The 13360-nt window shown below is 32.3% G+C and overlaps 1 long non-coding RNA gene across 1 annotated transcript; it reads left to right on the top strand.

The window, feature by feature from the left end:
• Positions 1-388: 388 nt before the first annotated feature.
• On the top strand, positions 389-1715 carry LOC142242893 (uncharacterized). Its single transcript, XR_012724235.1, has 3 exons — positions 389-587; positions 645-1098; positions 1623-1715. It is a non-coding gene; the product is annotated as an uncharacterized LOC142242893 (long non-coding RNA).
• The last annotated feature ends 11645 nt before the right edge of the window (positions 1716-13360 follow it).

The raw sequence follows: 13360 nt of genomic DNA, 5'->3' as shown, positions 1-13360 counted from the left end.
TGTCCATAGAAATAAAATTTTGAAAAATTTTCTATAGAAATAAAATTTTTACAAAATTCTTTATAGAAATAAAGTGTTGACAAAATTGTTTATAGAAATAAAATTTTGACAAAATTTTCAATAGAAAAAAATTCTTATAAAATTTTCAATAGAAAAAAAATCTTATAAAATTTTAAATAGAAATAAAGTTTTTACAAAATTTTCAATAGAAATAAAATTTTGACAAAATTTTCTATAGAAATAAAATTTCTACAAAATTTCCTAAAGAATGTGAGCTTCACTCACACAGTCATTTCATTTTATACAAAAAGAAAATCTAAATTAGTAGTTTTGAATGAATTGTCAAAAATATTATATGAAAAATAAAATTAATTAGTAGTAGGTTTGAGTTAACTATCAAAAATATTATACAAGAAGAATTAGATTGAAAAACAAATTGTGTAAAGGCAAGAAAATACATTTTGTGTTATAAACAAAAGAAACGAACGAGGAAACCTTTCAATATATAAATCATTGTCTACGCCAATAATAAGTGATAAGTTTCACGGTTTTGTGATTTTTCAATTAGAATATGGCGCTTTTGGGAGGTAATGTATTAAGTCAGAATTTTCATCATCATTTACATAAGAGATTTTAAATTTCAGGAAAAAGGGATAGATCTCTTCTTCCTCCCAAAGAAATATTTTTATATATATTTCAATAATTATTGGAAATTTAGAAGAAAATTATTCATGAATGGTTTCAATGGATATGAAAAGAACCTCTATCAAGAAATTTTATTAATTGTTATCAAGTTTAAATTCAATCATATCAAATCCGACAACAATATTAAACAAAATCGAAGTAAAGTTACATTCAACCGATATGCCCATGGTATTCCCGCTCTAAAATTGATGAAGACTCAATTTTCAAGATTTTTTTCTTGCTGAGAGAATTTAAAACCTAATTTTATATACAATCCATAATATTTTCTTTCAAATATTTCAAAGATATTATATATATATATATAAGAGAGTGAATTATTTAATAACAAAATTTTCACCCAGGATTTAGTGGTGGCAGCAGGCCTGATGTCGACTCGGAAATTCCTTTTGGTTGGTGAGTTACAAACTATATTTTTTTTTTTAAATCATTCACTCTTAAGAAATTTTAAAACCCTTTTACCACTTTAGTTTTTTTTTTGTTAAATTATTACTCGCAATTTTTTTTCATTTTCACATTATTTCGTAACAACTTCAATTCACTTAGAATTATTTTTTTTTGCATCGAGTTCCAGCGATAACTATCATTATTGTAATAAAATGTAACTGATACTTCGAATATAAAGATGTTCTAATTTATTTATTTGCAATTCCATGAAAACTTAGATTGAAGTTAGCGCAAAAAACCAAAGGGGTTATTAAAATGTTCTCATATAACTTAGGCTGGGTGGGTAAAGAACGACAGGGGAAATAACAACTTACCTCGTCGAAATGCAAATTCTTCCAAGTAGTTTTTCTAAAACAAATTCTTTTATTTTATTTTATTTTTTTCTCCTCAGTTCCTTTCCTATTATATTTCTGTTTCATTCATTGTTTTCTAAAATCAGTATTTAGGGTTATTGCTACCTAATTTTGTTTCAGGTAATGCGCCCTAATCCTTCTCTCGGAATCACGGACTCCATCCCTTCACCCTGAGCACGGCCGGTATTAAAGGTAGCAAGTAGGTTTCGAGAGTCGGAACGCCAGTCGGGTGGTTACAAGAAATACAACTTTGATAACATTTTCTATAAAATAAAATTTCTATAGAAATAAAATGTTGACAAAATTTTCTATAGAAATAAAATTTTGAAAAAATTGTTTATAGAAATAAAATGTTGACAAAATTGTTTATAGAAATAAAATGTTGACAAAATTGTTTATAGAAATAAAAATTTAACAAAATGTTCTATAGAAATAAAATTTTGAAAAAAAATTTCTATAGAAATAAAATGTTGACAAAATTTTCAATAGAAATAAAATTTTGACAAAATTTTCTATAGAAATAAAATTTTGACAAAATTTTCTATAGAAATAAAATTTTGACAAAATTTTCAATAGAAATAACATTTTTATAAAATTTTCAATAGAAATAAAATTTTTATAAAATTTTCAGTAGAAATAAAATTTTGACAAAATTTTCTATAGAAAGTAAATTTTGAAAAAAAATTTCTATAGAAACAAAATTTTTTAAAAAATTTTCTATAGAAATAAAATTTTGACAAAATTTTTTATGGAAATGAAATTTTGACAAAATTTTCTATAGATATAAAATGTTGACAAAATTTTCTATAATTTCACATAATATTCGAATTTCTAAATTGTATCAATTTAATTTGAAAAAATGTTCCGCTGGTACGAGTTTTGGTCCAATTTTGGAAAAATGTTGATCCAAAATAAAAATTCATTGTGCCAATGCTGATCCTTATCCATGTAATCGATATTGGCTGCATTATGTAAGAGTAGTGGTCTTCTTCGAAATACGGTGAACGGTTGCAGTCTGTTATTTTGACTGTTCTTAAGCCCCTGGGGTGTACCAATGAATCGTTGCTTCGAAGACTGTCACGTTGCTATTGAAACTTCTTTGGGATTGTCAAATATCCATTGGAGATGCTGCATCAGTCGTTGTTTATAATAGCAAATCAGTATGAGCTTGCAGGTTTCCATAGGCATAGCAACATATAGAATATATAAGATAATTCCTAGGCTGTTTTTCACGCATTCGCTTTAAAGTTCATTAGAAAAATCTTGAAGACATCTCGTTGAGATATTTGCAGCAGTCTATGAGTCCAATAATTTTATTACGAATATATGTATGATATCGTCTCGTGAAACTTTTACCACATCGTTTATTAATAATACTTACACATCATTATGTGGTTTCAGTAGACTCCCAATGTGCCAATTCTATAGCCAACCGGCAAGGGAAAGGTTGCTGTTGTGTTACCGATGTAATTGTTACCATTTTCTTCCTTTTTGCTTCCTTATGCACAAGTACTTGTTTCCTTCCTTCATATTTCGAGTGAGACGACAACGCTGGAATATTCGTTTGCATTTCTGATGGACGATTGTATGCGCTTACAAGCGTATTAATGTCGTAGCGTTGGCCATCTGTATGCAATGCATTCAGCGCGTACTTCTGAACTACTGAAGCTTACGAGTGTAAAAGATTGTCATCTAATATAGTGAAATATCAAAGGAAGAATAGCGGTCATCGTGATGATTTGATGATAGTCCTTGGGGGTTTCCGGTTTTTTTTTTTGTACTGTCAACGGAAGCAGATGTGTTGTATTTTAGGCAGCGATGGAATTAGGTATATTATTAAAAAATAAAATAAAATAAAATAATCCAATTTAAAGGTAAAGATACAGTCAACATAATTTTAAGGGGTGTGTCATATAATTATAAGTTTCGAATTTAAAAATGTTTTCCAATGCTGAAATGTCTCTAATATTATTGACTATCAGCGTGTCATATATTAGTAAGACCAATAAAAATATTTTCTTATATAATTTATGTTCATATTTTAAATCGCATCCATATAGACAAATTCGGCATATTTAAGGAATAATTGTTATTCGATTTGCCATACACAGTATAGAAAAGTCGCAACCGATTTCCCCTTATTTTAATAAATAAATATTTAACGTTACATTGTTCAAATGTAATAAGAAATTTTATTGAGTTTTTTTTTGAGACATTTTTTTTTGTGCACAAGAATTTACTCAATTTTGTTTTTCTTTTTCATTTCAGAAGAAAATCCAGCCAATATTATGTAGCAATATAACAGGTTTGTACACCTTACGAATCTCATAAAACGCATTTTATTTTTAATATTGCGTATAAAGGCTACAGATGGATACAAACAAAATTTGATATTAAAAACTGAAATGCAACGACCATATTCAAATAAACTTAAGTAGAAATTTCTGGTATTTGAATATCGGGGAGTAATTGCAATTTTCTTTTAGCTTTTTTTTTCTCCTACAGAAGATGTCTGTTAGCTAGGACTTCTTCTTGGGCTACCACAAAGCCAACCGCAAAAAAATACAACATTTTTTCCATTCATAAGAATACAATGTTATCTATTGCGAGAGGGTGCAGGTGGATGGGAGGTTAAAGGGAATGTTCTTTTGAATTTATCGCTACATGTTTTGGTCGCTGGAGACATTGTGTTTCGTTAATTTTGAAATATATTGCATAAATATCTTGCTCTTCCCTTTTCTCCTATTTATTTTGGCGAAGACAGTTTTATGAAAAAGAGGAGTACAAAAAATAGATTCTGATATTTAAAATTTAAGGGAATAGTTTTCGAAGCACTTTGTAAGCAAAAAAGGATAGAAGGGGCGGAGGTCCAAATGTAAACTCACATATACACATAAAGGGTGATAACGTCAAAATTTGGTCAAGGGAAAACGCGTGTAAATCGGTGAAATCGTTTATTTAAAAAATCAAATTAAATTTCTTTTTCAAGTTCAATTAGTATAAAATTCAGGAAAAATATTCAGTTAGGCTTTCGCTTTTTCAAATCCGAATTGCCGGGCCTCACGCTTGACACCTGCCATCAGATTTTGTACAGCCACCTTGTCCACCTTCTTCGCCGCAGAAAGCCAGTTTGCCTTGAACTGCTGCTCGTCCTTAGCAGTTTTTTTTTTGTCATCTTTAGGTTCCGGTTGACAATAGCCCAGTATTTCTCAATTGTTCGGAGCTCTGGCGTGTTGGGAGGGTTCTTGTCCTTGGGTACCACCTGCACGTTGTTGGCGGCGTACCACTCCATGGCCTTTTTACCGTAATGGCAAGATGCCAAATCCGGCCAAAACAGTACGGAACAACCATGTTTCTTCAGGAAAGGCAGCAGACGTTTATTCAAACACTCTTTCACGTAAATTTCTTGGTTGACAGTCCCGGAAGCTATGAAAATGCTGCTTTTCAAGCCACAGGTACAGATGGCTTGTCAAACCCGATATTTCTTTGCGAACTTTGACAGTTTTATGTGCTTGAAAATATCTGCTACCTTTCCCCTTCCTTTTGCCGTATAAAACTCCTGTCCCGGAAGCTGCTTGTAGTCGGCTTTGACGTAGGTTTCGTCGTCCATTACCACGCAGTCAAACTTCGTCAGCATCGTCGTGTACAGCCTCCGGGATCGCGCTTTGGCCGTCGTATTTTGTTTATCATCGCGATTTGGAGTCACTACCTTCTTGTAAGTCGATAGTCCGGCTCGTTTTTTGGCTCGATGCACGGTTGTAGACGATACACCCAGCTTATTTGCGGCATCTCGGAGAGAGAGGTTAGGATTTCGCTTGAAACTACCGGCAACTCTCTTTGTCGTCTCAGCGGCTTCCGGTTTTCGATTTCCCCCCAATCCAGACTTCCTGGCTGTCGAAAAACGTTCCCCAAACACTTTAATTACATTTGTAACGGTTGATTTGGCAACTTTTAGCGATTATGCCAGATTTGCGTGCGAGTACCTCGGATTTTCGCGATGCGCGAGCAAAATTTTGATACGCTGCTCTTCTTGCTTGGACGGCATTTTAACAACTGAAGAGCCAATTCCACAATCAAAATAGGAGCAACATTCTACACACACACACCTTCGAAATGAGGGGTGTTTATGTTTTTTAAATGCAAAATTGAAAGAAATACGTCAAGTTTATATTGACCAAATTATGACCGTATCACCCTTTAGAACGAATCGATATAAAATTAATATTGAGATAATTCGGAATAAAAATGAGACAGCAGTATGGTTCAGAAGTATAATCAGGCGATCGGTCTATGTGGAAGAGATCGACTTAAAAATCTCTATATTAAAATTTGATAAATATAGCCCATCTTAAAAATGGATCTGTTTGTGGACCATTGGCCCTGAAATTCAATGTACTGAAGTTAATAAAATTATACACTGAAAAAAAGCTCATCTGGCTCCAAGGATTTTATATTTACAATAATACTTTGGCATTGCGCAAAAGCCATGTACGTTGGGTTGGGTTAGGTGGCAGACCAATGTTTCAGGCTTACTTACGCTATTTAGTCCATCACTAGAGTGAAGGGTGTTTTTCTAAGAGCTTACTGAATTGAAATTTAAATAAAACACACTTAAAAAAACTATTTACGTGATATTAAAGATTATGCAACCTAAATTTTATGATGAGCATTTTACAAAATATTAAGGACAAATTTCTTTATAATAATGCAATTTTATTTAAAATAAAGTTTATAATTATTCTTCAAAAAATTAGTTTTCATTAAATTTAGAACACACATGTATTAAATTTGCGTCCCCCTTAAGGTCGCATGTCTTTGAATTAAGGCAAATTTTCCTTAACATTAAGAAACACATTTTTGATTTAAAGAAATCGTCCTTAAACTACCTGAAATATTGAATTTTTAGAATTAGGATAGAAACGTTTCAAATATAAGCTAAAACTAATATTGAGGATTTAGCATTTTGGGTTAAAATTTTTTTTTCTAATACCCTAAACCACCTAGTGGTCAGGGTATAATAAGTTTGATCGGCAAAAAAATGTGCCTACCAGAAATATTGATTTTAGACCTCATAAAATATATACCGATCGACTCATAATCACCTGCTGAGTCGATCTAGCGCTTGGTGTCCGTCCGTCTGTCCATTTATTTGTTGTTCACAGGATTCCGGTCGCAATTATTAACCGATTTGGATGAAATTTGGTACAGCGTGTTTTTTGGGCACAAGGACGAACGCTATTGAATTTGGAAGAAATCGGATCAAATTTAGATATAGCTCCCATATATATGTATCGCCCTATTTCGACAAATGGAGCCACGTTGCGCTTTTTTACAGTCCGATCGTCATCAAATTTTGCACAAAGTAAACTTTTTCATCATCCTTTAAGTCTGCAACAAATCATCGAAATCGGTTCAGATTTAGATATAGCTCCCATATATGTGTATCCTTATTTATAAAGCGATCTTACTCAAACCTTATTTATTAAGCGATCTTACTCAAACTTGGTTTACTCTAATCTTTTATGGTACTGACAATATGTGCTAAAAATAATCGAAATCGGTTCAGATTTAGATATAGCTCCCATATATATGTATCGCCCAATTTGCTCAAATTTGGCCGTAAAACCCTTATTTATCAATCGATAGTACTCAAAATTGGCTAAATATAATCTTCTATACCTCTAACTGTATGTGCGCAATTTCGTCGAAATCGGTTCAGATTTAGATATAGCTGCCATATATATGTATCGCCCGATTTGCTCAAATTTGGCCGTAAAACCCTTATTTATGAACCGATCGTACTCAAAGTTGGCTAAATGTAATCTTCTATAGCTCTAACTGTATGTGAAAAATTTCATCGAAATCGGTTAAAATTTAGATATAGCTCCCATATATATGTTTCGCCCGATTTTGAAAAATTTGCCTCTAATAACATTATTTTGGACCATAGGGGCTTCATTTATCAACTGATCGTACTCAAATTTTACACAAGGTAACCTTCTGTGGTATCAATCATACCTGCAAATTACTATACAAATTGGTTCAGATTTAGATATAGGTCCCATATATATGCATCGCTCAATTTTGCCATATTTGGCCATAATACTCTTATTTATTAACTTATGTTATTCAAATTTATTAACTTATGTTATTCAAATTTATTTAGACTTACATGTAGCTCTTACATAATAATATTGCCCGATTTTTACAAATTTGAATTTATTACCCACAACTAATTGACCGATTTCCTCTTTTTTTAGTAATGGACTCATACTAACTCTTTAGGTGCAAAATAACCCAGCAAAAAAATTTGGAAGTTCTTCCAAAGGCACAACTTTAAAAGCGCTTCCAGAAAATGCACTTCCAATGATGTTCTTTATTTTAACTACCCAGGAAGTTCTTTTAATTAAATTTTTTATAACTTGGTTTTTTCATACTTTTAATGGGTAATTTTAACTTTGTATACCCTCCACCATAGAATGGGGGGTATACTAACTTTTCCATTCCGTTTATAACACATCGGAATATTGCTATAAGACCCCATAAAGTATATATATTCTAAATCGTGGTGAAATTCCGAGTCGATCTAAGCATTTCCGTCCGTCCGTCTGTTGAAATCACGCTAACTTCCAAACGAAACAAGCTATCGACTTGAAATTTTGCATAAGTAGTTGTTAATGATGTAGGTCGGATGGTATTGCAAATGGGCCATATTGAACCAATTCTACACGGATGAAAAAGACTGTTTTTCATATGTTTGGCTATAAACATTATATGTTTGGAACACAAAACACAATATTTTTGAGTGCAAGCATATAATGTTCATAAACTAGCATAACATGTTTGGGACATATATGTTAATATGTTAGAACATATTATGTTTGGGACATAAAATGTTTGTAAATATAATATGCTTGGATGCAAACATATATTAATTTAGAAATAGCTTATAAACATATATGTGTTTAGTAGCTTGGAGCGCTATTTAACAGGGAGCGATATTGAATTAAGTTGGTGGTTGTTGCTTGTTATTACAAAATTAGCATTTTATTTTTCCTTGGCCATTTGATCAGCTACTTCTTTGATCCTTACAAACTGTGTGGTCCGCTGTTCGAATCCCCGTCCGGCAAAAGGTAAAATTAAAATAAAAAAAATCATACAATTGAATAATTTCTTCTACAATGTTTGTATTACAGAAAAAGGAGCTAAGAACTAAAAAATCTCGTGAAAGTGAGAAAGATGTGGGGGAATATACAATTGGGCAGAAACAAAATTTTGAGCATTCAGGTCGAAAACCTATGTGGTGCTAACAACATATTTTCATAATTCATTATGATTGTAAATATATAAATAAACAAATAAAATTTTGAGCACAATATTGTTTGGGAGAATTTTTTTAAGCATATAATATTTTTGGGTGCAAAATGCTTCCAAACATATTATATGTTCACATAATAACATATTGTTTTTTGGAAGACAACATTATTGAATTTGGATGGAAAAATACAAAATGTTTGGAACTTAGACTACCCAAACATATATTGTTTAGACCAATATGCTTTCAAACATATTATATATTGGAAGAGATCAAACATATAAATGTTTGGGCAATAGCCAAAAAATGTATATGCTTGAAGCAAAATATGTTTGGGAGTATATGTTACAGAAGCGATTTTTTGTGAGCGTGTACGTGTAGACCCCATATACACCGACCCCCACATTTGGCTTGCGGAGCCTCTTAGAGAAGCACATTTCACCCGATCCGGTTGAAATTTAGTACGTGGCATTAGTATATGGTTTCTAAGAACCATGCAAAAATTGATTCATAATGGTCCATAATTATGTGTAGCCCCCATATATAGCGATCCCCAGATTTGACCTCCGGAGCCTCTTGGAGGAGCAAAATTCATCCGATCCTGCTGACATTTGGTACATGGTGTTAGTATATGGTCTCTAACAACCATGCAAAAATTGGTCCACATCGGTCCATAATTATATATAGCCCCCATATAAACCGATCCCCAGATTTGAACTCCGGAGCCTCTTGGAAGACCAAAATTCATCTGATTCAGTTGAAATTTGGTACATGGTCTATATATATGGTCTCAAACACCCATGCAAAAATTGGTCTTAATCGGGCCATAATTATATATAGGCCCCATATAGACCGATTTAACCTCCGGAGCCCCTTGGAAGAGCAAAATTCATCCGATTCGGTTGAAATTTGGTACGTGATGTTAGTATATGGTATCCAACAACCATGCAGAAATTGGTTCATATCAGTCCATAATTATATATAGGTCCCATATAAACCTATCCCCAGATTTGACCTCCGGTGCCTTTTGGAGAAGCAAAATTCATCCGATCTGGTTGAAATTTGATACGTGGTGGACAACAACCATGCCAAAAGTGGTCCATATCAGTCAATAATCATATATAGCCCCCGTATAAACTGATCCCGAGATTTTGTTTTTTAGCCTCTTGGAGGAGCAGTTGAAATTTGGTACATTGTGCTAGTATATGACCGTTAACAACCATGTCTAACTAGGTCCATATCGGTCTATAGTTATATATATCCCCCAGATAAAGCGATTTCCAATCACACAAAAATTGGTCCATATCAAGTTCATAATTGTATATAGCCCCCATATAAGCGACCCCCATATTTTAATTCTGGCTCTCTACGTACCGTGCAAAAAGTCCATATCGATTCGTAATTATTTGTAGACTTAACTATACATAACTTTTTTTGTCTAATATATACCACGTATGGACTAACTCGCAGTTTAGAAAACGATGTTAAGAAGTTTTAAGATACCACAACCCAAGTAATTCGATTGTGGATGACAGTCTTTCATCGAAGTTTCTACGCAATCCCTGGTGGAAGGTACATAAGATTCGGCCTGGGCGAACTTACGGCCGTATATGATTGTTTTTGTTCTCTATAGAAATAAAATTTTGGAACTATTTTTTTTGAGAAATTTTTCTATAGAAATAAAATTTTGATAATAAATTTTATAGAAATAAATTTTTGAGAAAAAATTCCATAGGAATAACATTGTGAAAAATTTTTTTATAGAAATAATATTTTGAAAAAATTTTCTAAACAAATACAATTTTAACAAAATTTTCTACAGAAATAAAATGTTGACAAAATTTTCTACAGGAATAAAGTTTTGACAAAAATGTCTATAGAAGTATTTGTTTGGTAGATTTGTGGTAATTTGTGGTAATCTTCAAATTTTTGTTAGATTTTTTTTGGCGCGAGTGGTAACTGTTGTTACTACACATTGTTAAAGATCAAGCCTTGCCGGCTTCTAATTTCCTCCTCTAGAGCCACCAAAGGTAAAAATTATTACAAAATGTCCCTACATTGTGGCCCTACAACGCTAAATATTATAAAAAAACCTACACCCTCAAAAAAAATCGCTTCTTTAACATATGTTCCAAACATATTTTGCAGGAAGCACATATATTATTGAATACTGCCGAAACATTAATATGTTTGTTTTATGTGAACATATTATATGTTTGGAAGCATTTTGAGCCCAAAAATATTATATGCTTGGAAGAATTTTTCCCAAAGACGATTGTGCTCATTGCCTAACATACTCGTAATTTTCACATCCACGAAATATTTTAGTTCTTGGCACCTTTTTCTGTAATACAAATAATGTTGAAGAAATTATTCACTTTTATAAATTTTTTAAATTTTACCTTTCGTCTGCACGGAGAATCGAACCGAGCACCATACAGTTTGTAAGCCAACACACTATCCACTGGATTACGTAGCTGTTATAGTCACCAGCAGATAATTATCGTTATAAATTACATTTATATAGCATAGTTTGCAGCGCCCACGAGCCCATGGAAACATAACAGAAACATACATTTGTTTGCCACGTGGAGCAGTGGTTAGCATGTCTGCCTTGCATGCAAAGGGTCGTGGGTTCAATCCCTGCTCCGACCGAACACTTTTTTTTTATTTTTTATTTTTAATTTACACATTTATATCTATACTATATTAAATTTTTATAATGAAACTTCGAAATATGGGTTATTAAAGATTTATAGTCAGTAACAGTGCTTGATATAAACGAAATTGACTGATTTTTGGATAAAATATTATTTTTTTATTGCAAAAATAACATTTTTGTAACAAAAAACTGTTTTTGGTACAAAACTTTAAAATTTGGAAGGAATTCAAAAACTCTAACAAAAGAAGAACGTGGAGTCGAGTATAAACATACATAAATAATTTTATAATATAAACATAAATTTAGTTAGGCGTGAACAGTTTTTTACTAGCATTTAACACCGTCGCTATAAAATGCCTCTTATTTTTCTTTAATAATTCATTTTAAAGAAAATAAACTTTTTAAATTGTTTTAGCTGCAAAACTCGAATTTAATGCCCGCTTTTATATTTGATGGTGTCCGTCAACTCCTCGTGGACTACTTATTAATAAAGAGGAACTAAACTTTGTTTTTATACATTTTACTGTGTAATTTTTCACTATTTCCTCCTTATTTCATTTTACTGTCCCAACTCTAACAAGTATATACGGCCGTAAGTTCGGCCCGGCCGAAGCTTATGTACCCTCCATCATGGATTGCGTAGAAACTTCTTCTAAACACTGCCATCCACAATCGAATTACTTAAGTTGCGGTAACGCTTGCCGATGGCAAGGTATCTTAAAACCTCCTAACACCATCTTCTAAATTGTATGTAAGTCCAAACGTGGTATATATTAAATCAAAAAAGATCGATCCAATACGTATATAATTCAGTTTGACAAAGTAGACATAAAATTTTGACAAAATTTTCTACAGAAATAAAATTTTCTATAGAAATAAAATTTTCACAAAATTTTCTATAGAAATAAAAATTTTCACAAAATTTTCTATAGAAAGAAAATTTTGACAAAACTTTCTACAGCAATAAAATTGTAACAAAATATTCTATAGAAATAAACTTTTGACAAAATTTTCTATAGAAATAAAATCTTGGTAGATTATTTTTGGCTCGAGCGGCAACCATGATTATGAACCGAATAAAATTTGAACAAAATTTTCTATAGAAATAAAATTTTGACAAAATTTTCTATAGAAATAAAATCTTGACGATGACGAACATTTCAATATGAACCGAATAAAATTTTGACAAAATTTTCTATAGAAATAAAATTTTGACAAAATTTTCTATAGAAATAAAAATTTGGTAGATTATTTTTGGCTCTAGTGGCAACCATGATTATGAACCGATATGGACCAATTTTTGTGTGATTGGACCAATTGTTGTATGGTTGTTAGCGACCATATACTAACACCGCGTTCCTAATTTGAACCGGATCGGATGAATTTTGCTCCTCCAAGAGGCTCCGGAGGTCAAATCTGGAGAACGTTTTATATGGGGGCTATATATAATTATGGACCGATATGGACCAATTCTGGCACGGTTGTTAATCGGATGAATTTTGCTCCTCCAAGAGGCTCCGGAGGTCAAATCTGGAGAACGTTTTATATGGGGGCTATATATAATTATGGACCGATATGGACCAATTCTGGCACGGTTGTTAAAGATCATATACTAACACCATGTTCAAAATTAAAACCGGATTGGATGAAATTTGCTTCTCTTTGAGGCTCCGCAACCCAAATCTGGGGATCGGTTTATATGGGCGCTATATATAATTATGGACCGATGTGGAACAATTTTTGCACAGTTGTTAGAGACCATATACCAATACCATGTACCAAATTTCAGCCGGATCGGATGCAATTTGCTTCTCTTTGAGGCTTCACAAGCCAAATCAGGAGATCGGTTTATATGGGGTCCATATATAATTATGGACCGAT

Source organism: Haematobia irritans, chromosome 1, assembly GCF_050003625.1.
Source record: "Haematobia irritans isolate KBUSLIRL chromosome 1, ASM5000362v1, whole genome shotgun sequence".
In the NCBI taxonomy this organism is placed as follows: Eukaryota; Metazoa; Arthropoda; class Insecta; order Diptera; family Muscidae; genus Haematobia; species Haematobia irritans.
This window is presented reverse-complemented; position numbering and strand designations above follow the sequence as displayed.